This window comes from Aptenodytes patagonicus, chromosome 8, assembly GCF_965638725.1.
Source record: "Aptenodytes patagonicus chromosome 8, bAptPat1.pri.cur, whole genome shotgun sequence".
In the NCBI taxonomy this organism is placed as follows: domain Eukaryota; kingdom Metazoa; phylum Chordata; class Aves; order Sphenisciformes; family Spheniscidae; genus Aptenodytes; species Aptenodytes patagonicus.
Window position 1 is genome coordinate 4,426,181 of NC_134956.1, and position 27,489 is coordinate 4,453,669.

Consider the following 27,489-nt stretch of genomic DNA (forward strand, 5'->3'; position numbering starts at 1 on the left):
TTCTGCATTACGTATGCCCAGTAGAAATACCTTTGCCTCAAACCAACTGAAATCATCAATCTGGAGCAAAAGAGAAAATTAAGAACTTGAGGGGGAAAAAAAGTAATTTACAGCTTACCACCCTTGACCCAGGGAGCCTAAACCTTATTTTACACAATAATTCTCAAGTATTAATGTTGTCCACTAGCATTCTGTAAGAGCAACTAATCTCCTTAGCCGAAATCCACTGACTGGAAACACATTGAATGTACTGTGTGAACAGTTTGAAATTACAACATAAACTGCCAGACAATGAAAGTCCCATAAAACATTCTGTAAGCAGAGAGAGGAGGGGAGAGCTAAACATGAACAGCAGAGACTAGACCAAAACAAGAACAAAAAAAGGTCAGTCTCAAGATTTGTAACACTTTCACTGGGCCTACCTCCTCACTGCTGGTCTTCCCGTTCCCTTGGGAAATAGAAGATGGCATCTTCTACACATCCTTCTTTCACCCTCTTCACAGCCTTGAATCAGAATATTCAAATTGCTCAAAGTTTTGCAAGTTCTTTTAAATGCCCACTATTGCCTACCAATTCTAGTTTCTTTTCATTGTAAATGATACTCTGGTAAGCTCAGCACACAGGTTCCTGCAGCTGTAATGCTGGGCTTTACAACAGATGAGGTTAGGTCCTGGGTGTCAGGACCTTTTTAATACCAGCACTTGCTGAGAACCACTAGAAACCGGAAAAACAAGGGAACAAATGGGAGAAGGAAAAGCAGTCTGGGTGAAATTCTGACCCAATTCAAGTCAGCTGTGAACGATTTAAATCACTAATGAGCAAAAGTCAAGCCTCATTTCCTGTTCTAGATCATTCAGTGAAAAACAAACCAACTTCTTTTACCATTTTGATTTGAATAATTTTGGACTGTTTCGAGTTTTCATGACACTTCCTTGCCCTCGAAGTCAGCTACAAACAACTGGTAATAACTGTTTGTTCATACGTCCTGACAAATGCTATCTCAATGTTTTTATGCTGTTTTTTAAAAAGTTATTTTACTATGTTCTGACCAGTTACTCATCTGATAGGCCTCAACAGCTCACCAGGTTAGTTACTCCTCACTAGGCTAAAATGACTAAAACTACTATTCTGGGGAACTATAGGCAAATCTTCAACAGACATGGATACTCTCTGCTCGCAGAGCCCTGGCTGACATCTGCATGGGGCTGAAAATGTTTGTGGCTCTCTAACCATATCTTGTTTCCTCTCTGAAAGGACGTACCAGAGAGCATCCCCTGGTTCCAAGGCCACTATGGCAGCAATCTTAGAGATGTACATGCAACCTCATTGTTGCATCTCTGCCTGCAGCTTTCTTCCCCTCTTGCTGGCCATGCTTCGTTTTTAATTTGCTGAGTAGAACAACTGTTATTTTACAATGTCTTAATTACTGTTCCTTTTTTTTTTAGTGTTCTCCATTTTCAAATAATAGGGTCAGCTGAGTGCACAGCATGGTCCTGCTGTCAGTCTGAGGGCCAGATTAAATGTCTTTTGACTCATGCCTTCCCTCCAGAGCAGCAAGGAAGCGACTGTTCAGGCTTGAACTCTTGCACAGCCAAACACCTCCACCTGTGTGTCTGTGAAGTTCAGCATCCACCCGTGGCCACTGGTGCAGGCAGGGGAGGCAGAGAGGGAAGGGAAAAGACCAGGGAAGGGGACGGATGTGTCCTGGAGTGCCTCTTCCTTCAGCATATGTGCACAGCCCAAGATGAGCCAAAAATATTGGTGCCACTGCCCGGTACACCACCCCACAGGCTGTTTTGGAGGACTCCTCAGACAGAGCTGGTCTCTAGAGTTGGCAAGACTGGGCAACTCATGCTTGAAATATGAGGCTACATTGTCACTACAAAAAAAGGAAAAAAAAAAAATTGGCATTTTGACTGGAGCTTCCGGCTGTCACTCTTATAAAAAAGATTACAGTCCCATTTGTTCTTCATACGAAGAGTAGGAAAAGCTTCAATATTTGTAAGGTATATATTCACATCAATCATGTGAAATCCATCTAAATAAATGTTATTAAATGCAAAGCTGATGGCACTTAGCCTGAGGTCAGTACTACGGGATCAATGCAAATAAACCCTTCCTGCCTTTAGAAGTCAGTCATGTCTACCCAAAGAGAAAAATGTTCAAGGCAGAGTCACCAAGTGATTTATAGCTGGTGGCATTACTTTATTTAAATAAAACATTCATTTAACAATGCAACACTGATTTCCTTTAAGCTGACTTACTTTTCTGTAAGAATTATTAACCAGAGAAAACATATTTTTTCCCCTTCAACCACACCGCCTCAATCCACTCTGTATTCAATCTATTTTGTATTTGTATTTTGTTTCTGTTGGAAAACAGAAACAAAAATATCTCTCTTAAAAAGCAGATTTGACAAAAACTACATCAGTGAAATACAAGCTATCAGGTAATACTAAGTCCATTCCCTGGACTGCATTCAAAATCACCCAGAAACTAGCTTGGATTTCAGAAGAGAGGACAATTAACTTTCATTGCCTCTGGTAGAAAACCTGCTGAGAGTGTTTCAGAAGACATTACCTTCTATCTACTAAGGGCCAGGTGTTACCTTAGCATCAAAGACAAAGGTGAGGCAACAGATTATTAAGAATAACTAGAAAACTACAAGAAGCTGTGCGTAGGAGCTTCACATAGTTTAGGAGAACATGGTACAATGCTCTAGGGAAAAAAAAAAAAATCACATTCCCATCAGGATATTATTTCCTTCATGTTAACGAGTGTCCATAAAAATTATCTATGTTGAATCTTTGGTAGCGCAAGTGAAAATTGTATCTGGGTGCAGGAGAAGGCACACAGGGAGTATTTTTTGTAACGTGGACTTCTGTCAAATTGGAAGTGGACTGAAAAGCCAAGTACAACCTATTAGGCAAAGGAAAGGAATCGTTATGACTCATCTCCCCACTTGCCAGAAGGATGACAGACTCTTATGGAAGACTACCTAGGAAGCATTCAATGCTGGTAAGTATTACTATTTTTTGTCTTGGAGATAATACATAATTTGGCTTATGGGACAGTGTGATTTAGGGAGGTTTACTTTTTTCCTGGATTGAAGAAGGACTGCAGAGAAGAATGGTTTCCTATATACTAATACCAAGAAATCAAATTTAATTACAAAAAACACACACAGCAACTTATAAACATCCTTTTCTCAATGGTGATGTTGATGTGGGAATTTAAAATTAGTTTCCAATGCTCCTTATTTCATTTTTTCATTAGTCCCACATTTTTCCTGTGTCTTATGAATCCAATCTGAGACATGTTTTGACCAGAACACTCTTTAGTCACTCACACTTTGAACCAGGATCATAAAAAGAGCAAAATATACCCACTATAGCTCAGCTCTCTCTAAATTACACAGACAAGAGACTGAAGAAGAGATGAGTGTGCACTGCAGAACATACTTAGAACTACCACATCTGAAAGATCTCAAAGTACTGCAATCAATTCATGTAAAGGGATCTTTTCAGAGTGGTGCTGAAGAGGTGAATGAGTCACGGCACACAAACCCTACGCATGCAGTGTAGATGGCCAGGTTATGCTGGAAAAAGTTCAAGTGCAAAGAAGTGCTAAGGGAACAAAATGCTTGTTCTGACACCTGTAACGCTGACCCCGTATTTTATCTGATCCTTCACCTTGTACATAATGTGAGTGCCTTCAAGAACTGCCACAAGCCTCAGCAAAGAGGCAGTGTAGGCAGCACCAGGAGAATTTTCTTTCTAAAGGAGCCTTTTTGTGGGGGATTTGCCACTTGAACTCCCTCAGAATTCTACCATATTTGAATGCATTTTCTCGTTCAGTTCCAACACGACTGACCATCTCCGTCTTGTGTTCAGGAATTTGGAGATGCAGCATTACCCCAGGAAACAGGATATTATTTTTTTATGCCTCCTTTGAATGAGCTGAAGCAGTAAACTTTATTCCAGGCAAGGCCCAGGTTTTTAAAAACACTAAGAAAACTAACAAGCAACCTGCTAACGCAAAACATTCCTGCAGTCCAAATGCAAAAAGCACTCATTTGGAGAATGAAGCAATTGAGAGGAACTGAGCCCCAGGAAGCATACTATATCCTTCGTGCTTTCTTGTGCAGAGCATAATAAACACAAAGCACTCTGCAGGTGCTGATGGCCATGAAGACTCTAACCTTCAACACGCGCTGTGGATGTGGACAATTATTCAAAGAAGTCTGCAAGAAAATGAAGGAAGGGACTGTGCCGTTCCTATATACAAACAAACAAATCTCATTCTCTCTAGCCACTGTCCCCAGGATCTGACTTTTTTAACTGCACCTTCACTATGGCAGGTCTTAACAATTTTCCCCATGCCTTGTCATTCTCCTATAACTACCTGTGAAGCTCCAGCAGCAACACATGCTGCACCTGGTGTAACAGCCCACAAATCAAAACACATTCCCCTAAACAAAAAAAAAGCAAAACTCACTGTTTAAAGAAAACACACATGCAGCCAAATTAGAAGAGTATTTGCCATATTCCCACTTCATCCCCCTTGCAGTAAGTGTATTTCATGTACTGCAAAAAGCTAAGGAAATTGAGCTCCTTATCTATAAAAACTACTGTACTTCTTTTCTCAAAGATTTGTCTCCAACAACAACCAAACATCACGAGTGAAAGTCTGAATGATATTGCACTCATGTGATTCTGTTTCTATGCAGGCTAAACCTCTCTTTTCTGTTTTGCATGACTCCACAAGCTTTTTTTGAGATTTAAGAACTAATCCTATTTCACCAAAACATTTTTGTTTGCCTCAGATCCAGTTCCCCCCTCTCTCATTTATTGGCAGTGGAAGTTTGGATTCTTTTCAGTTAGCAGGCAGAGGAATATGGGGAAATACATTTACATTTTTAAAAAACTTTTGGAGAATAAGTAAAGGGCATTGGTTATAGCTCTTAGGAGAATTTTAGGTCTTTAAATCTGTCTCGTAGGTGTTCCGTTTTGGAGATGACTTACTTCCAAACATTTGGCACATTAGAGGGTTATTTCAAATGCTTATAAAACTAGAAGTGTATTAGCATTTACTAGAGCTAACACGACTGTCATTTCAGCAGACACTACCCACCACGCAGTTGTGTCAGTAATTTTTTCTGACAGCTACTGTTTTCACAGTTTGACTATGAGGTTTGTGAAAATTACACAATCCTTGCTACGCTGCCCTCATGGCAACGCAGTCGCCCCATTCTCTTAGTTTGTTACTATCTTCTAACGTAGAGGTAATCGTACCGGCATTTTACCGTAACATTTTGTGGATTATCTGATAGAGAGAGCTGGTGTTCGTTCCTCACCTCTGTTAGGCTTAGAGGTGTTTGGAAAACATTTACTGGAGAAAATTCTAATTCAATCTTCAAGATAAGTCATTTATCCCTTGCTGTTCTTCTTGTGAGAGTTCAAATTTGAAAAAAACATCCTTTTGGATATTGGTAAAACACACCTGCAGGGTCTGAATGTACCAGCAAAGCTCTGGTCTTATTTTTCCCTATGCATCACTGGGAGACAAAGTTAATTGGATAGCTGGATAAAAAAACCACGATAGACAATATTGATCATCTACAATAGTTAGTCAGTGGACTTCAAGTAGTGTTGAGAATTCACGGCAAAACTTTCTCTATGTAATTCAAACTATTTCTCCTTTCTTTCATATTTGGAGACCTTGAGCAGACCCAAAGATGAATCATTGTTAAGAGTTCCAGCTACATTACAAGACTGTAGCAATCAGTGATGCCATTTCAGTGATTTACACAGGCGATTCTTTTCCAGAAAAAATGGAGAGGGGGAAAAGTGCTGCGATGAACTCATTGCTCAGTAGAAGATTTTAATGGAAGGAAAAGAAAGAAAAGCCAAGTCTGAGCCAGGAATACGCCCAGATGAATATGCAAATAAGAAATTTGTGGGCAGACATTTTCTTTGGATTTTTTGACAAATAATATTTGGCCTGTGAAAAGCCTGCTTAACAGCTACGTTAGGCAGAGCTGCGGGAGAGCTAGGAGATCAAAGCAGAGAGACCTTGCATTTAAAACCAGGAATGATGATTAACAGATACACAGAAGTCTTCAGAGCAAATGACAGGAAATGCCACTGAGCAACATAGTCATACCTCATGTACAGCAGTGACTAACAGCTTTATATTGCACCTTTTCTCATCCTCTACACTGATATCTCCCTGCCTGAAATTTAATTTCAGCAACTATTCATTAAGTATTTCTTCCAAAGTTAAACCATTTTAATCCAAGTCTGCAACAGCAGAATTTCTAACAACTATAGCAAAACAAACAAAAAAAGCTTTTAGACTACTTATCAGATAAAAGCACATATGTTGCTTTTACTACACGCATCATATAATAGCACATATAGCTACTGTAATAATCAGATGGTGGGAAATGCCCCGGATGAAGAAATAGCTACATTTATTTTAGATGAAAGCCACTGGCACAGAGCATGGTTCTACTCTATTCTGAATTATGTATGTGTGCATTTCTTGATGAGCCTAAAAATAATACATGCTTTAGATTTTTAATCCCTTTTGAGAATTAGAATATGAACAAACAAATGTAGACATCATAGATTTTCCTACTTTCAGTACTTAGGGAGGGGGTTGTCCGTATCACTTATCATGCAGTCATTCTGGAAGTAAATAGACTCAGTTTTCTCGAGAAGTCAGTCAAGCTCCAGTCGATTGAAAACCTCAGTAAAGAGCATGTCATTCCTCCAAATGACATTCAGTTAGCAAAGGAACATTTTGCAGAAGTCAAGAGGATTGGTAATAATACAGCCAGCAAGCTGCAGGAAAAATTAAGTATGTCTCGGGGATAGCTGGGGAGTGCAGTAGTAGGAGAGAGAGGTCATGACTAAAACGAATTATTATTTGAAGTCATATTTGACCAAGAGGCTAAGCTGGAAAAAATGTGAGAGCAAAAGTTTCAGAATATAAAACATCTCAATTTGAAATCAAAGTGGAATATTTCTTTTCGGACAATTTAATGTTTCATGTTAAAATATTTTTCTAATGTTAAGTTTTCATTTAAAAAATCACCTAATTTTAAGAAAATCTGGAAAACATCTAGTTTTAGTTGAGCTGGCAAATATTTTAGGCTGAAAAGCAAAGCCTTATAGATTCTTTTGCCAACAATTCTATAATTGCTGTTTCAGTTCAATTCTGGTTTTGTTTCTTGCAAAGTATTTGGTTCAGCCACTAAGAATATGAAAGCAAGCAAAATTTACCAACAATTCACAGTGATTTTAGTCCAGTGTGGAATGCAAGTGTGCTCCTCACAGCTGGGTGAAATCATCAGTTAAGATTCTTACGATATAGGTGTCCATATGATTAACACAAGAACACCACCATTAGTTGGTACCTATGCTGGCAGGCATAGCTAAGAGGTATCTTTCAGGACTCAGGTGTGTTCACCTTCTCTAAGCCAAACCCAAAACTTCAGTGGCGATAAATAAGGCAAAGGACTTTCATTTTTAAGCACTGCTGTTCCTAAATGCTGATAGTACTGAAAGGGCAAAATAGTAAGACTTTGCAGCTTCCTCTGGGAAAATCTGGGCAATTGATTCCCCACCTTTGATGCCATCAACAGGAAACTGCCTCTAAGCTCTTACCTAGGCATACAGAAAAAGCACGGGCCCAGGAAATAGTTCAGAAAGAGACAGAAAAATAACCAAAATTGCAGTAGGTTTGCTTTGTATAGCGACTTCTGAGGTCTTCTCTTACAGACTCCTCCCTTCCTCAACAATTAGCATTTGTACTTTGACTCCTTTGTGCATAATTTGGAATGTTGAAAATAATTAATATTTCAGCAAGGATAAAAGGTTATGCAGCTTGAAGTCTATTACTTACTTACAGAAGAGGTATACCCCAGAGGGCAGTTGTTACACAAACATGCCTCCAACCCAGAAGTGGAAGGACCACTTCCAAGGATGAGAAAGCAGCTCAGTCATTATTCATTTTTACTACAGTGGTACCCAAGCACTGCATAAATACTATTTCTGTCTCAGCAGTCTCTTGCTGAGCCAACCAACAGGATGCCAATTAGTGACCACTTTCTAATCTTACTTTTAGTTCTCTACTTTAAACATCTATTTACTGGTAAACTGACCGAGGTCTCTTTACCCACTTGAATGGTCCAAACAACATTCAGCTGAAGCTGAATCAGCAGCCTGATTGTGAATAGATAAACAGATAGATACGAATAAAATAATGATGCCTTGTTAGTAAGCTGTTGAGCTGTCAGCTTGTTTTTCTCTCCTTCCTGGGGAGTCGATATCAAAGATAGAAAAATATTCAATTCTGAGGTCAATTATAACTTTTCCAATAGAATATTTTATCAAATATGTTCAAGCCTCATTTCCTACAGCCAGTTGTAAAGACACATTGTCCAATTAAGCTTAAGATAAATATTAATTAAGATAAAAACTTAAACCATTTATAAAAGTAACACCTTAGGAACTGGGAAACAGACAGGCCTGCTATAAATTTCTTTCATGAATTAGTGTGAAATTCAGCCTTTGTACCACTTTACACCAGCTTAATTTGTATTAATTCTTAACGGCAGTCACTATAAGCATACTGAAAACAATAGAAAGCCATTAGGGAAAAATAATTTTTTAAAAATTTTAAACATTATATTATGCAGCCAAGGCACTCTGCTCATTTCAGTTCATAAGAGCTAGATGATATTTATTCTCACTGTTAATACCTCTGTAAGAAAAATATGAAAACCCAAAACAAATAAGAAAAACAGAAATCTAGGTACACCCAGATGAATGTATGTGTCCACATGCAAAGAATAAATACGCACTGTATTTCTACAGCATCTAGGCCCGATCAAATTTTTAATTATCATGCTGTATATGTAAATGTCAAACATATTAGCAAGATGCATCGGAGACACACAAAATCTCATACAATACAAAATATTTCAATGTCAAGAAAGTATAATGTTGTTCTAATTTTCACAGTCACTTCTACTATGTTTCTGGGAGTAGATTCAGTAGTCAGATACGAAATGACATCTTTCAGAGAAATACCTAGCCTACTGCCCCTAAAACAAACAAAAAGAAGAAAACATTCCTTCTGTCCCCCAGGATACAGAAAACAGAACGATTGTTTGCTCTGGGTGGTAATTAAATGATACTGAGGACAGCATGCGTGTGTTTGTGTACATGCACACATTCACCATTTACTCTGAGTTGTAATTAAATAATGTTGTGTTTGTACGCACACACACTTATCTTTGCCAAAGCAAAGAGCACAGAAAAACAGATCAAACAGTACAGAAAAATCAGCTATGAGAGAGACAGAATGCATCACGTTTTAGGCTTTCCTAAATCCTTCATGTATGAAACGTTAGTAATTAATACATGGTAACTCTTCAAAAAGCACGGCCCTGTCCCGGCAACTGTAATTCATAAGGCTTTTGACTTGTTTGAATACATTCATAAAGTTTTATCTTCTCTGCTCGTAAAAGTAATTATTCTTCTCGTTCACACCATTTCCTTTAAAACTTGGCACTTCTAAATTTTACCATGACGCTGTGAAACATTTTGAATCATTGACATGGGGTTAACAGTGTGACCAGAGCAGTACTAAACAAAACTAAGGTTACAATCTTTGCTAAAAGTCACTGACAGATCTATAACAATCTCTAAAGCTGTGCTAAGTTTCTACTGGTTGCATTTCCGAGCCAGTTACACTTACTCAGCAGAAAATGCATTTTATAGTTAACACACACAATCAAGTGACTCCACAGAGAATTCTTGTGTCTATGTTCAAAAGCATTTATTTATACAGCAATGAAATGTCTCTATAATTACATTTTATAAATGTTTATAGCTCATCTTTCAAAACAGCTAAATAAAGAGGAATTTAACTGAAAATTAAAGGTACTTAATGCACACTGAAAAGCAGAAATTGAAAGGAATGTTTATTTTTTGTTAAGACCTGTAAAGGAAGGAGAAACGGGCTGTCCATCTGAATGGACTCAGAGATTAGACTACCATTAGAACTAAGATGTATGGGCAATTTTTTTATATATATTCAATAGCTTAGAATTGCATTCAGCCTTAATTGTTGTGTTTCTGCCCTGCTATTCTTGAATCACTGTTTCCTTCCCTGCTTCTATATGGGAACTACAAAACGTCACGTCATCAGTAGGGTAGGCAAAAGAATAACAACATACTGATGTTTCCTAAAAGACATTTGAAATTAAAATGTGGTTTTGACACACACTACTAATGTCTCTGCTTAGCAGTATTATTGCCCTTGGTAACAGTGCTTATTTTCAGGTGAGTATTTTGCCTATTGTATATTTTATGCACTAATTATCTGTAGAAGATAACATTTATTCATATTACTTTTAATTTCTCTAATGTAATAACATGGCAGTAGATTTTTAATTTATGCTGCATATTCACCTTCTGTTGGCCCATTGATGGCTATGTGAGAAAGTTCATAAACTATCAGATTAGCAAAGCACTTCTACTGAAATAAACCACTGAACTATCAGAAATGCAAAAGCAGATAAACAGTGAGGAAATACCCCAGGAGTGAGCATGCCCACCCGATTCAAACGCAGTTATGAGTTTGCCTTTATCTGCATTTTACCTACAGTCTACAGAACACTACAGAAATGGAAAACCATACCTGAAGTCGAGACACGCAGACAGGATAGTGGCTGTATTTCAGATCTCTGCCATTTTCCCCACAGAGGACTCTTATGCAGTTGCCCATCTTGAGTTCCACAGGAGAAAACACCACCACACAAAACCTGTAGATAAACCACTACCACTCTCTGCTTCTGTGTGGGTTTTTTGTGGAGTTTTAGGCACGATAGCTGGTGAAGGTTTTGCCTCATCAGCTGCCTCTTCTTCTTATCCTCCTCAGAACTTACGTTAATGGTTCAGTAAAAACATTTTCAAAAGTTTTTCAACATCCATGGCCTTATTTTTGTTTTTATCCAATACTTGAAGTAATTGGGCTAACTTCTGAGTCGAGATTAAAAAAGAAACTTTTTCACCCATCTTATACCACAAACTTTCTCTTGGTCAAGGCGTTTTCTTCGCTTGTCCTGGCCCAGTTGCCTTAGGTAACAATACTGTCAGCTCCTGTGGCCTATTCAATCCTAACTTTCTAAATGCTAATTTTCTTCCAGTTTCCAGTACTGCAAGACAGGGTAAGTAAAGCTGGATTCTGAGAAATGCAGTCACTAAACACACTCTCACGCCTGAGAGTCTAACTTCATACTCAGTCAAGGATTTCCCTGCATGCTCTTTTGAAAGAGCCCTGGGAATATAATTCCTTTCTTATGTTTTCATCCGCTTCACAGTCATTAGACCTTAAACTTTTCACAGTGAAAACACACACAATACACTGAACTCTGATGTCTGTAGAGATACATCTCATATTCGTAGCACAAGAGTACACAAAAGTCAGCCACACTGTGCTAAATAACTAGTTCAGACGGCACGCCCTTCACTCTTGAGGCTGCCCAGAGAATAGAGATTATAGAATATCCTAATCTGGGACTACCTAATTTTATAACCTTACTGTTCCTTAGAAAGTCTTTTGCGTATGTCAAATATTTTTTAAAATTAGCCTACCAGCAAAAGTGAATCTTCTTAAGTTTAAGTCTACAATTAGAGTCATTGTTTGGAGGATTTATTCTAACCCCAGTTTCTACTCACCATAACTACACTGGAATTCAATATAACATAGCTGACAAGAATGCCTTATTCATGGTGCTTTGATATTAAGTTTGAGCTTAGCTAACAGAACCTGGATTTAATTCCTAGAGGAAAGAGCTCTTTAAAAAAAAAAGTACAGAAAAATGCTGAATACTACTACTTGATTTCTGTAATCTGTTCTAGTAAAATGGCACCCCAGAGCATATCAAGGCTTAAACTTAATATGTACTTTCTTCATTTTCAGCCACTTTTCTCAAGTTCATTAAATGATTGTGTGTCTGTAAACCTGCTGGCAACTGGACACTCCACTTCATACGCACGTCCTGCCCCAGTGAGTTTAAATGCTATTTTACACTCTCAATTGAACATTAAAAGGGCAATGTTACACACTAGGAATTTCATGCAACTGTATTAATGCTGACTGCTGTAGCAGAGAACTGGCTTCCAAAGCAGCCCCAGAATTATCTTGTAGATATTATTACCAAGGAATTGAAAAAATCCTGATCAGGTCACTCCTTCCAAAAATGAGGAAGTAGGCAAAAGAAAAATTGGGGGTTTGTTTCTTTTTAAAGTAACATTTGGGGAAATTTTTTATTTTTTTCTGCACAATTATACAGGATTTTTTTTTTAAAGGAGAGTCAAAAAAGAAATAAAAGGTCATTTTGCAGTATTATCTGACTCCAGGAACGACAACTTGTAAGGAAATGATCAAATATCATGGAGATGATGCACAGAGAAACTTGTTCCAGAAACAGAAAATTAAATTAATTCATTTAATAATCTGTCTGTATCATCACAGCTAAATACTCATCTATAAAAAGCATAGTCCTTTGGTGCCCCACTTGCTACAGAATTCTAGCACCATCCTCAGTGAAACTGGTGTCTTCTAAGATCAAATCTTCAGCCTGCAGCCTTCCTTACTATTTATAGTTGGGCAGGGTTTCACAAATATTTATAGATAAGAAAGCATTTCACACAAGTTCCTTATAATTCCTAGTTCTACATACATGAAAAGTTATTCGTCCTTCAGAAAGCTAAGATATTGTTACGTATATTAATAAGTATCCTGTGAAGTATATTTTTAATGTATGTTGTATCTAAATGTAAGTCTTTACCTTGTAATGATCTCAAACAGGTATTCATATAAATAACAAATAATGTTTTGTTATTTCTATGAATACAGCAAAGATTACCACAGCTGGACTAATTTGCGAAGAACTTCAATTCCTACCAACCCCCGTGGTGCTAAAAAGCATCTTGGATAACAGACTGGGAAAAAAAAAAGAAAAGAAAAAACCCCACAACCTTAAAATATTCTGAGTTTCTCAGAACAAGATATTTTGACCACTGTTACCGTACCTTTGAACGTCTATGATCCTGCTGCGTAAGAATGAGAAAAGTGAATATGAAAAGATGCCATCAATCCCATCCTGTTAAAGCATGAGACCATCACAGACACACTGTAGCTGATACATGAATGTAGCTGAAGGAAACCTGCCTTCCACCTTCAGGAAGAATTTGGAATGAGAATATAAATTGCTCTGAGTTGACAGATACATTTTTTCCTCCCTCATTACAATCTTACTCTCATATTCCTACGCACACGCTTCTACACGCGCTTCCTATTCACTTGTCGGTCATGTCAAACAGAAAGGAAGCATCTAGGAAAAAGCCCCGGTACCGGATTGGGGGGGGGGGAACTTACAACCAAGCTTCCAGGTCATCACTGCCTCTACAAGTCGATTACTCAACTCACTACTAATCTGCTGCACAATGCAATTTGATTTCAATTTCCCAAGGAGGTGGAGGAAGGGAGAGAGGAGAATGTATCCAGCTGATGAAGCCCCGCTCAGGTTAAAATCTGTTGAAAGCTCTCTGCAGAGGAATGCACAGAAGGGATTGCAAAGGAAATAATGACCGTTCATGTTTCCCCACTACTTTTTCCTTTATTTAGTTAACAAAAATATTTAGTAATCATGATCATTTTGTTCAACTTTACTCACAATAGCCTCTAACACATACCAAAATCCTATCTCAGAAAAATGGATTCTTTTCCCTAACAGGAATAGAAAGTGATTCAGTTTCTTGGATTTTTTTTTTTTCTTAATCAAAAATTATAAGATTTTGGTAATTAAAATTAGTAACGGTAGTCGATATATAGCTTAAAACTATTTTTCGTGCTCCTGGAGGCAAGATTTAAATGCCTCTGGCAACATCATTAGACTAAATAAAGAATTTATTTGCCACGCTACCTTAACAGAACAGCTCCTGGACATTTCAGTAAAAATGCTGAACTTATTTTCAGTGTTTTGAAGAGGAAGCTTGATAGAGACTTGTATTTTGCAAAACTGGTTTGCTTCATTACGTGTACATTTCAGCATTAGATCATCAAACACTTCGTCAGTTTACTTCCAATCTAATCTGCCATTTCCACAGCAATGTCCAATTGAAGTTACTCAGTCTGCATGTTCCACAAAGTCCAGCTCATTAGTTTATCTACCAACCTGCTTAATTACATCACATAGTATAACTTCATTAATTTTAACAGAAGTTATATGTCATTCTACAAACTGATTTTTGTATTTTGATCCTGTTTCTAATAGGTATTTCGATCCTTGCTACAGAAACTGCCGTTCACACAGTATGAAGTGCAAAACAGACAAAGCTCATCTTGTATAACTTAAAGTGCCAAATGCAGCACATGAGGTAAGAGAACATTATGACATGAACCATGATTTGTAACAGTTGACCTTTTGAATCAGATCAAAACAGCACTTCTTCAAAGCTGTATGTGCTCTAACCAAATATAATGTAAAACAACAAGGGACTTTCACTCAAATATTTACAGAGGGGTGTTTTTAGTTATACAATTGAAATATGTCAACTTTATTACACTGGGGAGATTTACATGAGCTTATTATGACTTTATAGACTTGATCTGGTTTAAATTATGAAACTCCTTTATAACTTCCTATGTAAAGCTCCAGATTAGAATTTCTTCAGTCAGCTCAAATGTGTAACATTCGAATTAACCATTCTTACAGTGTGGTTTTCCTGATAGGGATTTAATGCACACACACAAAACAGGTATACAGATTTGCTCCACAGAAAAACAGTGAAGTAAACAAAGCAAAGGCAGTGTGCTCTAGCACTGTGATTGATAGGCAATTAGCACTAGGTATGACTTGGGCTGTACAGCCTTACTTTTAAAGAGTCCCAGTACTTCAAAGGCTATTTTTGAAAGTGGTCTTCTAGATCCACTTGCCACATATATGTCCTCCAAATCACCATGGTAATTCTGTTTCATTAAAACATCAGAACACTTTTTGGTCAAAACTTTGCTTTATCAAAAGTCCAACTACTCACTACTTACCTACTTCACCCAGATTTCTACTGGAAAGGAAAAAAAAAAAAAAAAAGAAAAGCATCGTAGCTGTGAAGGTGACTCTCTTAACTAATATACTGAAATGCATTTGGGGAATCCTGGGTGTGATTAGTTTTGAGTGATCTGAGATGTGAAAGCTATGCTGTCAATCAGAGCAGGAACTTGGGGCAGGTTTCTCAAAAGCCAGGTCTGTACCTCAGAATCCCTGACAAGGGAGTGACACGTTGAAGTTTCCATCCCAATGGAAATGTGAGTTTTATAACCTCCATATTCCTACAAATGAAAAATTGTCTGGTTAGCTGTATATGTCCATGTCATAAAAATGCAGGATGCGTTGTATTTTCATTATTTTAGCCTGATCGAGACACGCTTTTTAAGTACCGCCCTCTGATCGATCGAGCCAGCCATCACAACCACTGGTAACATTATGTGGAGCTTTTTGAGACAAGGTGACTAAAAATAGCTGTCAATAGTTAGGATCCCTGTAGAATAGTTTCAAAAGTGACTAATACTTTGAAAAATTGAAATGCTTAACTAGATTTCATTTTAAGAAAATAGGTGCTAAATATTTCCTGAGAAAATAAGCCTTTGTAAGAGGTCTTATGTAGGTAACTCAAAAACTGAGAACCAAAATGGTCTTTACATGTATTTGAAAACTCCTTGACAGAGTGCTAACCAGGGTACCTGGATCAAGAAGCCCATGCTTTGAATTCCTGAGTACAGACTGCTTCACTGATGTCATGAGGAAAATCCTCATTGTATTAGTTTTACTAAGAAATTGGAAATTCACTTTAGTAGATAATACAGGTCCTACTGTTACAAAGGCAGCAGTTATATCATTAAGTCTGACCAATTTGCAAGTAACAAAAGAACACAATTTTTGGAATATCAGAACACAATTACTCTCTAATACTTTAATGTCCAATAGTTCTCCAAGTTAATTGGTCAGTGCACCATGTCTGAAATTTCACAGAAAATATCATGCCACAAAGGCTTGCAGTATACCATTTTCCCGTGAAGAAAACCATCCTTCTCTCCAAGTCTGTCTACATAGATACAGCCCCTAATTCAACAAAGCACTTAAGGCTATGTTTAATGCTTTATTTCAGCAGAATTCAACTGCACATGTAAGTGCTTTGTTGAAAAAGGAGGGATTTAGGTATATGCTTAAGTACTTCACTGAACTGGGACCATGCTACTATTTATAGAAAGCTTTTTGTTCCGGTTTTATTGTTCAACACTTACAGTCATCCTATGGATTTTCCTTCTGTATACCTTCCCCTCACACAGCAAAGCATTAGGCCTACATTTTTCCTCCAGGAGTCATAGGTTTAAAATCAGAATGGACATCATAAGGTCCACCAATCTCGTATTTCTTTCGTCGTATCAACACAGAAATATGCAAGAAAAAATTAGGCTGAATCATAGGAAAGTTAAGAAGCCAGAAGCCATATATAATAACAGGTTGAAAAAGCCTTTTTCTTCAGCCACACTGAAGAAAGCATTCACACAGGAACTGAACACTAATGTATGCACCCATAAGTGTCCATTTCAACTTCTCCAAGTGTCTTTCAGTGTGCAATACTCTGTTCCACAGACAGAGAAATTCAGGCAGGGTCATGTCTGAAGCAGAATTTTATTCAGCTTGAAGAGACATCAGTGTCGCACACTTATTGCTGCTGCAGAGAGGCAGACTGCTAAAAGGCAGTGAGTGGTGTTGTGAGAAGACAAAAATACTTCCAAACGACTTCCAGTTCAACGCCAGTACCTCTGTATTTTCATTTAGAAAAATATCTCTCCCCCCTGCAGAGGGATCCGGACCTATCAGCTCATCTTTCAGTGTTAATGAACATATTTTCACAAATCTTTGATTTGATTAACCAATCTCTTTCCACAGATACTGATATGATAGCAAAAATTCCACATCTCCCTAAAAATCTCTAAATACTACGTCTGCTTTATTAACAATGCCAGTGATCCACTGCTGTTCTTTTACAGATTTTATGTCCCCCACAAATATGTACACGGGGCTTCTATTTTTTATATTTAAACACAGATTATCCAAAGACAGTGCTGTGCTGCTGGGATGCTTGAAAATCTGGTTGGATAAAACTGGTAGGTTTAATTGACATCCCTCATTTAAAACAGCTGTAAAAGGCATGTTTCCATCCAAAACAATATCGAACATAAGACTCTTTAGGAATTCAAACGGTTTAAGGGGAAAGGATTCATCTAGATAATTTTTGAGAATGGGAAGAGAGAGGTAAAATGAAAGAGGAGAGGCAGACAGTAAAAGACAAAGAAAGAGAAGGAACGATGAAAACAGCCAGCTCTTCAGTGGTGCGTAACAGCGAAGGCTGCGGCATCGGACGTGCCTGTGCGCTGATGGAGCAAGGCTGGGAGGGAAGGCAGGGCACTGCTGCTGTTTCGTTTGATGCAGAGCCCATGCTGTACAGCAGTAATAGCTACTGCGTAGCCCACCTCCCACTTCCCTTCCCAAGGAAATCCACCACTGAGCTTCTGCTATGGAAAGCTGGCAGAGAGAAACTCACTTTGCCTGATTCTTCCTGCGCTCAGGGGAACAGATTCTTATACATCCTTGTAAATACTTGTACATAAACAGCATCAAAGAAGACTCCATCATCCGTTTCTCCTGTAACTTATGACTTTCAACTCTGGCTACCTAGATGCCTTGGAAGGAGCAAAATTATCCCCCAAAAGCATGTTATTTCATCAGAGCGCCCTAACAACATAACCCAAAGCTACTAAAATCAATGAAAGAAACTTTTCATCATTTTTAGGAGGTACCGAATCAGACTCCAACAACCTTCAGCTGAATTATTAATGGCAACTTGTAAGCCTTTTATACCATTATCATGGGAAGATCTCTATTAGTCACCAATGTAGAGTGCTATTTTCAAAAACATCCAACTTATAAATGCACAAATCCCACTGACAAGCCAACAGGACTTAAAATTCCATTTGGCTTCCATTCCTCCCCTTTTTAAAAATCCTGCCCTTAACACATTAAGTATTTCTACTGCGTTACCTATAACTCATTTGACAATCAGGCCATAAATGTTTCTTGGAAATGGTCTCTTGACAAGAACGCAACACTTAGCGCTAAGTTTACAAATGTGCTATTCCCTCCCTAGAGCAGGATGAAATTTTAACTGAAAGGGTATTCTGTTCTAGGCAGCTTCTTCTACTTGAAATGCACTGGTTCTCAGAACGGTGCCTGCAGGAAGAACACCAAAAAACCTCATGTTTTCACATAGAGAAGAGACTTGGCTGTTTGTGTATACGTAGAACCTACCACACTTCACTCCTATTTAAGTAAGTGGCTTTAATACTCTTTTTGAATAACATCCGAAATACCTTGCAGATACCAACAGTGCTTTGCACTCACAGCAGTATTTTCTATCCAAAATTCTCAGTAGCTTTACAAGAAGAGATGAATTAACCCTTGAAACAGGCAGGTTAGGTGCATACTGTAGCAGTTTAATTATTAATCTGATACACCAGCCCAGCAAAGGCAAGCAACTTGTATGAAGGCAGAAAACATCCCCTAACGAAGCAAGTAAAAACACACAGAGCCTTAGTTCCCCCATCCCATGCCCTAGCCATCGCATACGTGCATTTTTTTAATCTTTTCATGCTGCTCCCTTGAGGAGGAAACACGTTATATTACCAAGGTGGAGCTGTGCTAACAAGATAAAGGTATGAACATGGAAGACGTTACTAACGCCGCAGTTGTATTTTATTCTGATTAATAAGAAAGCATTGGCTGAGATTTTAAGGGCAGCAATCCATTTCAAGTAAGCATTATCACAAGTCAAGAGAATTCCCTAGCATATTGAAAGGAAGATGTGACAGAAGCACAAAAAAAGAAGTGGAATTCAGGGCAGCAACTTCAGCAAACTCAGCCAAATAATTTGTAACATCTCTTGAAGAGATAATCAAGGAGCTCGGGAAAACTGATAGTTATCAACAAGCCTGTATAAAATAGTGCAACAGATTATCTCAGTGCAGAGGGAATATAGGAAGCATTGTAAGAGACTATTACTGTTACATCCAGAGTCTTCAAAGGCTTTGACTGTCAGAAGAGATTGTACAAAAGGTGAAACAAGAGCATTTAACAAAGAACAAGTAGAGAAGAATGGCACAAACGTCTCGGGTATGATCCAGATGAGCCAACACACAAAAGGATCAACAACTAATGAGGGACATAAAAAGGCAATAGGAAAAGGATCTATAAATACAGCAGAAGTAAGCGGGAGACAGAGATAGGCAGAGGTTCTAGGATTTAATGGGAAAGGAGAGAAAATAACAGATGGTTAAGAGAAAGCTGAAGTATTCAGTACCTCCTTCATATTCTTTTAATGTCTCCATCTAAAGGACAATAAAAAGCAAAAAATTTTCTAAAGTGATTTTTACCAAGAAGACAGGCCTACAGGCCTGAAGAATAAAGAATAGGCTAAAAAATATCAAAAGAAGCCAGATATACTCAGTTTGATAGAGAATTATGAAGTTCACTGCAGAGTACTTAAGGAATTACCTAAAGCCATCCCCAAACATTAGCTATTATATTCAATAATGCACAAAGGAAGGGTAAAGTTCCCAAAGGACTGTGGAGGCAAAAGCAGTATGCAACTTCAAAAGGAGAAGCGAGTCTGACTCAAGAAACTGCAAACCAATTCACCTCCCTTTTATACCCAAGGAAGATGCTGAAACAAGTTAAATCATCACATAACCACCTGAAGGATTAAGTGCCTGAAAATAATCAAAACGTCAAACCAATGAAATTTCCTTTTTGATATGGTAACTGGCCTACTAAAGAAGGAAAAAGCAATAATAGGCAATTTATATGGGCTACAGTAAGGCTTTCAGTAACTGTCCAACACGGTATTTTCATAGGACAGTAAGGACTGATATGAAACTGCAGCGTAGTGGGTGCAAAGTTTCTTAAACAAACAAACAAACGGTCACACAAATTAAAAGTGATTACTAAAATTCACTGTCAATGGAATGCAATTTCACGTGGCACGCTGCAAGAATACATCTCACAGCTGGCTGTATACATTAACAAATTTCAGTAGAGAAAAATATTTGTGAAGTAAGCAGGTAGGGTTCGTATCACCTTCAATCCACAAGCGGACAAGATCAAAATTCAAAATAAAACCTAATATATTGAAGAACTTGTCGAAAAGTAAACTGCAAGCAGAGCAACTGCAAAACTAGAAATCAAGCAAAAATACAAAATAGAGATACGCTGAGTTCTGCTAGAAGGGATCTGGAAACCATTGTAGACTCTAAGTAACAAATAGTATAATGGTATTTTTAAAAAAGGCATATGTCATGCCAGGGTGTGTAACAGGAGTGCCGCACATAAAGTAACCTTTCCATTTTTCTCTACTCTCCAGAAACTTGCAAAACCAGAGTCAAAAAAAGGAAGGAAAAAAAAACCCACAAGAAAATTCACAGTAAATGCAACTCTGTCTTGTCATCTTATTTAGCTAGGGAGCAATAAGTGTTAGCAATGCCAAGAAAAAATATGGAGGGAACACTGCTGGGTCACACAAAAAGGAACATAATACTGTATCTTCTGGAGGAGAGAAACCTATTAACACCAAGCCCTCACAGACCATAATGGCATTTTCTTGTTCCTCTTGCTCTCAAATTTTTAGCACTTGACACGGAATCAGCAGGGCTATAGTGTATTACACATTAATTTTTCAGAGTATTTAACCTTTCAAGAAGAATCATTCTACCTCTTCCAGAATGAGTCTTGTGTCATTTGCATGTTTAACCAAAAATCGGCATAGTTTTTGTCAGGGCTTTTGGACACTTACTGTAATTAAGAAGAACCCAATAACATGGAATACATCTTTTCCAGATAAAATTTTGACATTTTGTCTTCATGTAATTACCTCTGCAATTTATAGGCCAAAACTCATGCCAGTCTTCTATTTTTAGTCCACAAAAACTGATTTAAAGCTAGTAAAATACTTCACGCATTAGAAAAATGCTGGTGAACATGTAGATTTTGTAGAATAAAGCAAGGCATTAAAACTGCGTTTGAACTTAAGACTACAGCTTCAATGCAGCAAAGCCGTTGTATATACACCTAATGTTGCCACCAATTAGTTTTTTGGTGTAAGTTTATTCTCAAAACTACCATTTTGCTTTTATTGTGACTGTAGGCCAGCACCTAAAAATGCACAGATCAATTTCCTCAGATGACAAAGAATAAAAATCTTCATTTTTTTGGAATAAACTGAATTTACCTTAAGCTTCAGCAATTACTATCAACAGAATTGCTAAGAAATCTCATGATAGCAAAGGACATTTTTCTGCTCTTGATTATCATAAATCTCCTCATTTAATACTCCTGCTAAAAACATTTGAGACGTCTATTAGAATTTTTTCTAGGAACCCACCAACCTGTTGGGATTTTCCAATTTTGGTTACAGAGAACATTCCCTGAAAACAAACTTCCTATTATTTCAACCCTCTTAAACATTATTAGCCTGTTTAAATAATAACAATATTACAAAAAGGTTTAAAATATGAAGAAAATACTTGCATCACAAAAACTGAAATGCTGGATAGTCTAATATATGGCCTAATTTGTATGTTCTGCTGAATGCAATCACACCTTCCACTACAGAAGATTTCCCATTAGTGGGAACAACTTCCACTGATGAAGAACCACTATTCAATAAGCAGGATAGAATATATATGATCAGCAAATACGTTCAAGGTGACACTGTGACTTTTGCACAGTAACACTATCCAGAGGCTTGAAAAGTATCTCCTGCTCATAACGAGATATCAAAAGGAATATGCTAGGTGTTAGCCGCACAGTTAACAACCAAAAAAACCTCCTGTTCATCAGAAAACCCCTGAATCCTAAAGCATTTTAAGAAGAGATGCATGTAATATGGAGTGGACATCAGCAGCTGCAATATTTTTAAACACTCTTCATCCCTGCTGGATGATTTTATATTAGACATACTTTTCATGAAGTTCAATATAAGTTATTTTAGGCACGTTAATAAATAAATTAGGCTAAAGGCAATTCCCCAAACACTATGGAATTATTGACTTATTAATCTTAGAAATATAAATGCTGAATAGAAACAGCTTCAGTATTCTGGGCTTCATACTGTACAAAGTTTTTCAAAACTTGAAACGCACATCCAAGGTCACAATGCTGCGAAGCTTGGCGGGTGTGAGAGGGAAATGTGATTCAGTCTTGCAGCTCCAAATCCTGTCCCTTCAACAATTAAAATCAATCCTTCCTTCATGAATTTGCAAACCCATGTGATGTATTCCATATATACATACAATGCATACATAATCAGGCTGCTACATGCAGGCAGGACAAAGTACTTCCTTCACAAGAGCACCAATGAAAGAAAGCAGTTTTGATTCTGAAAAACCCAGTGTTACTACTTTTTAAAGGCGTTCCACTATACAGTGAATAAATTCATTGTGCAAACAAAGATTCTTGTATTATGACAACTGTACTACCTAGTACACAATATCACTGTTGCTCTTTCACAGACGTTCAGAAATTGCACCACAGCGTTGCCTTCACAAGTATCTGGCACTCCAAATATGGCAATTTCTGGAAGCTGAGCTGTTCTTGGGACGTATGGCCTTGAAATAGCAGCGATGGGAAGACTGTAAAATCTGCCAGCAATGTGAGGCCTTTAGATCAGAGGAGAGAAATAGCTGAAAGCAGATAAATAAGCTTCCGCAAGAGAATTGCGATTGAGACTATGAGGGCGCTGACCTGAGCATTCAGACTGAAGAAACTCAGGCTCTTCAGAAATGATGTCTTTTTCTGCAAACTGAAAGGTATGCAGTGAGCCCTCCAAAATACACTTCCTATTGTACGTGTTAAATATGTAGCAACTTCTGCCTCCAAGAAACATTTAAAGCCCTTTTGGTTTACATTCCAGTGTGCGGAGGGCGTCCCTGCAGCACACCAGCTATTTTATTTATATGTTAGAAAATATTCAAGAATTCTGAACCTAAGGTATGTGAAAACAAGGCCTTTTACACAATGACCTTTAGATACAAGTCCATGCTGATGTGTATGGGGTGACCCAGGAAAATGCCAGTTAACACATCACTTAGAATATGCTATATTAGATCCAATAAATGTGAAAGGGTTGGTCACACCTATAAAATTTCACTACTAAGTAACCCCATTTACAGAAGATGAAACTTTTTTCAGAGTAGGCTTTGGCAAAAAATAAGCCTTTCTGATTTAACTGATACTTTTGCAGCATGAATATACGGAGACCAACACGTATCTCAGCCACTGTCAACACGCATTACTGTCACGTCGATTGTCCTACTACACATAAATATTATTTGTCCATGATCACTTTTCCTTTCTCAAAGATTTTATTTTCTTTTCAGATAATTGAAACTATTTTATCCTTTTGCATTTGCCACTTCTATTCTTAAAATAAATAGTCTGCGCTTATACTTATCTTTACTTAGTTTTTACATATTTTTCTTTCAAAGGACAACTTAAGTTCCACTTTGAACTTTGTGAATTGCAAATATTTACTGCACAGTATATATTATATGTAAAGCTTTGTTTGTAAACAGAATCCTTAAGTATATCTGACACACACATTCCAATGGTAAGCTTCATCAGAAGTTTGAACTTCGTTCAAATGTTTATTTTAAAAGATTTCAGCAGCCACACAATTTTGTTTAAATGTAAACATTCTTCCCATTCCCAATTATCTCCTCCACTATCATCTCCCATCAGACTGTCACTAAAACAATCACCTAACTCTTGTATAATTACTTTGCTTTTTCCTCATGGTCAAGACGGATTATTTTTCCCCAACTGCACTCATCATCCTGCACCTATTCTAAAGTTACAATGCAAATTCTAGGGTATTTTGAGTATCAGAATTTTCTTTTTCACCTCACTTTCTATACTTTAAACTGTCTATTATAAGTTTTGGACAAATAACCAGAATGTGCAGGTTTTGTTGATGTAGATAAACTCTAAGCTAACACCTAGAGGATTATCTATATTCAGACAAATAGTCCTACTTTCTAGTCACATCACTAAAGTTACTGTGGTAAGTGATCTGCAGCACTTTCTTCTTAGCTAACAAAGGATAAGGAACCAGACAAACACACCAGGTTTGACTCGGCTATCTACAAAGAGGTAGCTAATGCTATCTGAGGTGCCCTGTTGTGTCTGATACGTGACATGGGACATAGTGGAGACTCACAGCCCTCCCAAGCGGTGTGAAAGGCCAGGAGGGGTACCCTGAGGCACCTCAAATGGCACCAAACGCCTATGAGGAAAAGCAAACCAGACCCAATGGCTATGATAATGGTCCATTTGCTCTCACCATTGCACTCCTCCAAAATGAAGCCTATTGAGGTGACAGCATTACAGGACACCATGTAAGTATACCCATTATCTCCCCATGGAACTTGTCAAAAACAATAAAAATTTATTTAGCATAATCAGGAAAGAGACAATTGAATGGTTAAAAGATATGGTTTGGATAGAGAGACATGCCAGAAATTTGGATCAATATCACATTCAATAGCCTAGATAATCAGGAGGTTGTGGTCCTGGATTTATAGCATGTGAGCAAAGGACAATACTGGTAATGATATCAAATACGAATTAAAGGTAACATAATACCCTGCATTGTAGGATTAAACAAACCATTCACTCCATTAAATGTTAAAGTGAAAATGTTAATATTGTCACTAAACATTTAATACATATTTCTTTTGCTTTAGGAAGAACTTATAGCAATGCTCGCTTTGAAGATGAAGCTCAACATTAGCTCATAAAATCATTAAGAATACTGAACTAGTTTATTAGCAAGATACACATACACACACAATCTTCACATAAAAGTCATGAAAACGCTGAATTCTATTTGAGTCACCCCATGAAAATTAGTCACATGTAGATGAGTGGACAAGATCAGAAACGAAGTGGTACTTGCAAACATGACTGTATGCATGCAGTCCCACTCCGTTTCAAGAAACTGCTTACGTAACTAAGGGTTTGCAGTATCTACCAGCAAGATAGCAGTATTCTTTAAAAGATTTCTTTTTACTGCTTGGGAGTTGAGTTACAGCAGTGTCAACTTTCACACTGTTTATAAACTTACATTTTCGTTTATTTCAGCAGCAGTGAAGTCCTACTCTACACCACTGCTTTCAGCTTGCCTATCTTCCCAGCACCTTATCTTGGTATCCATGCTTCTCAAATATCACTTTACTACAAAATACACTTTAAATAAAAAGAAAGTAAAGAAAGTATTAGCACAGGATTAGGTTGTATTGGTGTAACGTGATAAAACAGCACAACAATAAGAATGAAAAAAATACAAGCGAAAATGATCAGCAAGAAATACACAGAAAGAAGTAAACTTTTTGACAGTTTAATTAAGTAAGAGATGTTTCCTCCACCTATAATACAACAGGCCTTTCAAAGATACATAACGGAAGACAGTGTTCCTTCTTTCACATTTCTAGCGCAGTCTGTAAGGCAAAATTTTAGAAAAATAATCCATTATGTTCAGTGACGACTGGAAAGCACATCTTGACGACATCCGTGCAAAGGTGGCAGCGACGGGGACTACAGCAGACACCTGAGCCGGGATCCAGGGGCACCTCGGCGGGCGGTTTACTGGGTGACCAAGGGAAAATTACCTCCCGCCGGAGTTGTTCTCGGGCTCTGAGGTGCTCTTAACACTTCACTGGAGTACTGCGAGGCTTTGAAAACTACTGCTTGTAAAACATATTTAAATCCCCCAGTGGAAAATAACAAAAGAGCCCCATCCCCGCCGTACCAGAGCTCAGCTGAAGGCGCAGGAGCGGGGCGAGTTCCCCCGCCCGTGGGCACGGCGGCGACGGCGCGCCCGAGGGGCTTCTTCCACCAGCTCATCATCTCACACAACCCAGCCGGACTGAGGGGCATAAACCTCCTTCTAACCCTCTCAAATAAGTATTTCTAAGAAGAGCGTGACCTTCTGAAACTTGGCGCCCCGGAGCCCGTCCCCGGGGTGGCTCAGGCTCCCGCCAGCCGCAGACCCCCGCCGGGCGCGGTGCTGCGGGGCGCGGCGGCGCTCGCCCGGGGACCGCTGGGGCTCGGGCGGGCCACCGCTAGGCTTCACTGCCACCTCCCAGCTCCCAGCCTTTAGGCTTCCCGAGCAGGGCACGGGAGAGCGCGGTCACCTCTGCCCGCCGCCGCCTCCTGCGCCCTCCTATTCCTGTCACTAAAGAAACCGCCGGGCTTGAAACGGACCGAGACCGAAGGGTTGTGCGAGGTGGTTTTACCCCGCGGCAGCGCAGCCGGCTGCCGCACAGCCCTCCCGTCCCGCAGACCGAGCCCTCGGCAGACCCGTCTCCATTCGCTGCCCGAAAACATCCTTCAGCCGCATCCTGCTGCCCCCAGCACCCCTCCGGGGCAGGCTTGGCCCCGGCGGACTCCCTCTACTGCCGCCCCAGGCAGCGCTCCCCCGCCGCCCCCCGCGCCTCAAGGTCACCTCAGCGAGGGGCAGCTCCTGGGGGTCGCCGCTCCCCACAGTTCCCCCCGCGCCGGCGGAGCCGGGCCGCGCCGGGCTCCCGCTCCTACCTGAGCCGGCGAGCGGAGCCGAGCCGCCGGGAGCGCGGAGGCGGCCGCTGTCCCCTCAGCGGCGGCGCCCGGGGAGTCGGGCCGCGCACGGCGCCTCCCTCCTGCGCCGGGCCGCTGCGCTGCGGTGGGCGGCGGCGGCGCTCCGTCAGACTTAGCGGGGCCGCGGCGAGCGGGGAAGCCCTGGGGGAAGGAGGGGGGGGCGGGCAGCGCCTCTCCCCTCCCCGCCGAGGTGCCGGCCCCAGCGGAGCCGCGCCTCCCCCGGCAGGGCTGGGGCTCCCCTCAGCGGGGAGAGGCCGACGCCGCGCCCAGCTGCGCCGGGGCTCCAGAGGGCGCGCAGCGGCGCCCCCACCTCAGCGCCCCGGCCCTGGCTTCCCGCCCGGGGCACCCTTCCCGGCCGAGAGCCCCGCGGAGGAGTGCTGGGGCCGCCACAGGGGTTAGAGGACCGCAGAAGGGGTGTCCTGAGGGGGCGTGGGGACGCCCCCCCATCAGTTTTATACTGTTCAAGTTACTACGTTAAAATTTGCCTCTCACACCGTGGGTGCTCGCAAGATGTCGGGGCACTGGCGGGAACCGCGCGGAGACGCCGTGCAGGTGAGGGCAGCTCTGACCCCGCCTCAGCGAAGGGGGAGTTAATCGCGTCTGTCAACAGCAAAGGTTTACCACTACCACCCCCCCCCCCTTTTTTTTTTTCCTTCTTT

The 27,489-nt window shown here is 39.6% G+C and overlaps 1 protein-coding gene across 9 annotated transcripts in view; it reads right to left on the reverse strand.

Annotated features, from left to right (window-relative positions):
• The window catches only part of ATP2B2 (ATPase plasma membrane Ca2+ transporting 2), a 446,707-nt gene extending 419,832 nt beyond the window's left edge, over nt 1–26,875 (reverse strand). For 7 of the 9 annotated variants that reach the window (XM_076346016.1, XM_076346010.1, XM_076346023.1 and 4 more), the window contains exon 1: nt 26,792–26,875. The gene's annotated coding sequence lies outside the window, so the exon portion shown is untranslated. The remainder of the gene's footprint in view (nt 1–26,791) is intronic. The other 2 variants (XM_076346020.1, XM_076346018.1) reach the window with 1 other exon arrangement.
• Between the last annotated feature and the right edge of the window lie 614 nt (nt 26,876–27,489).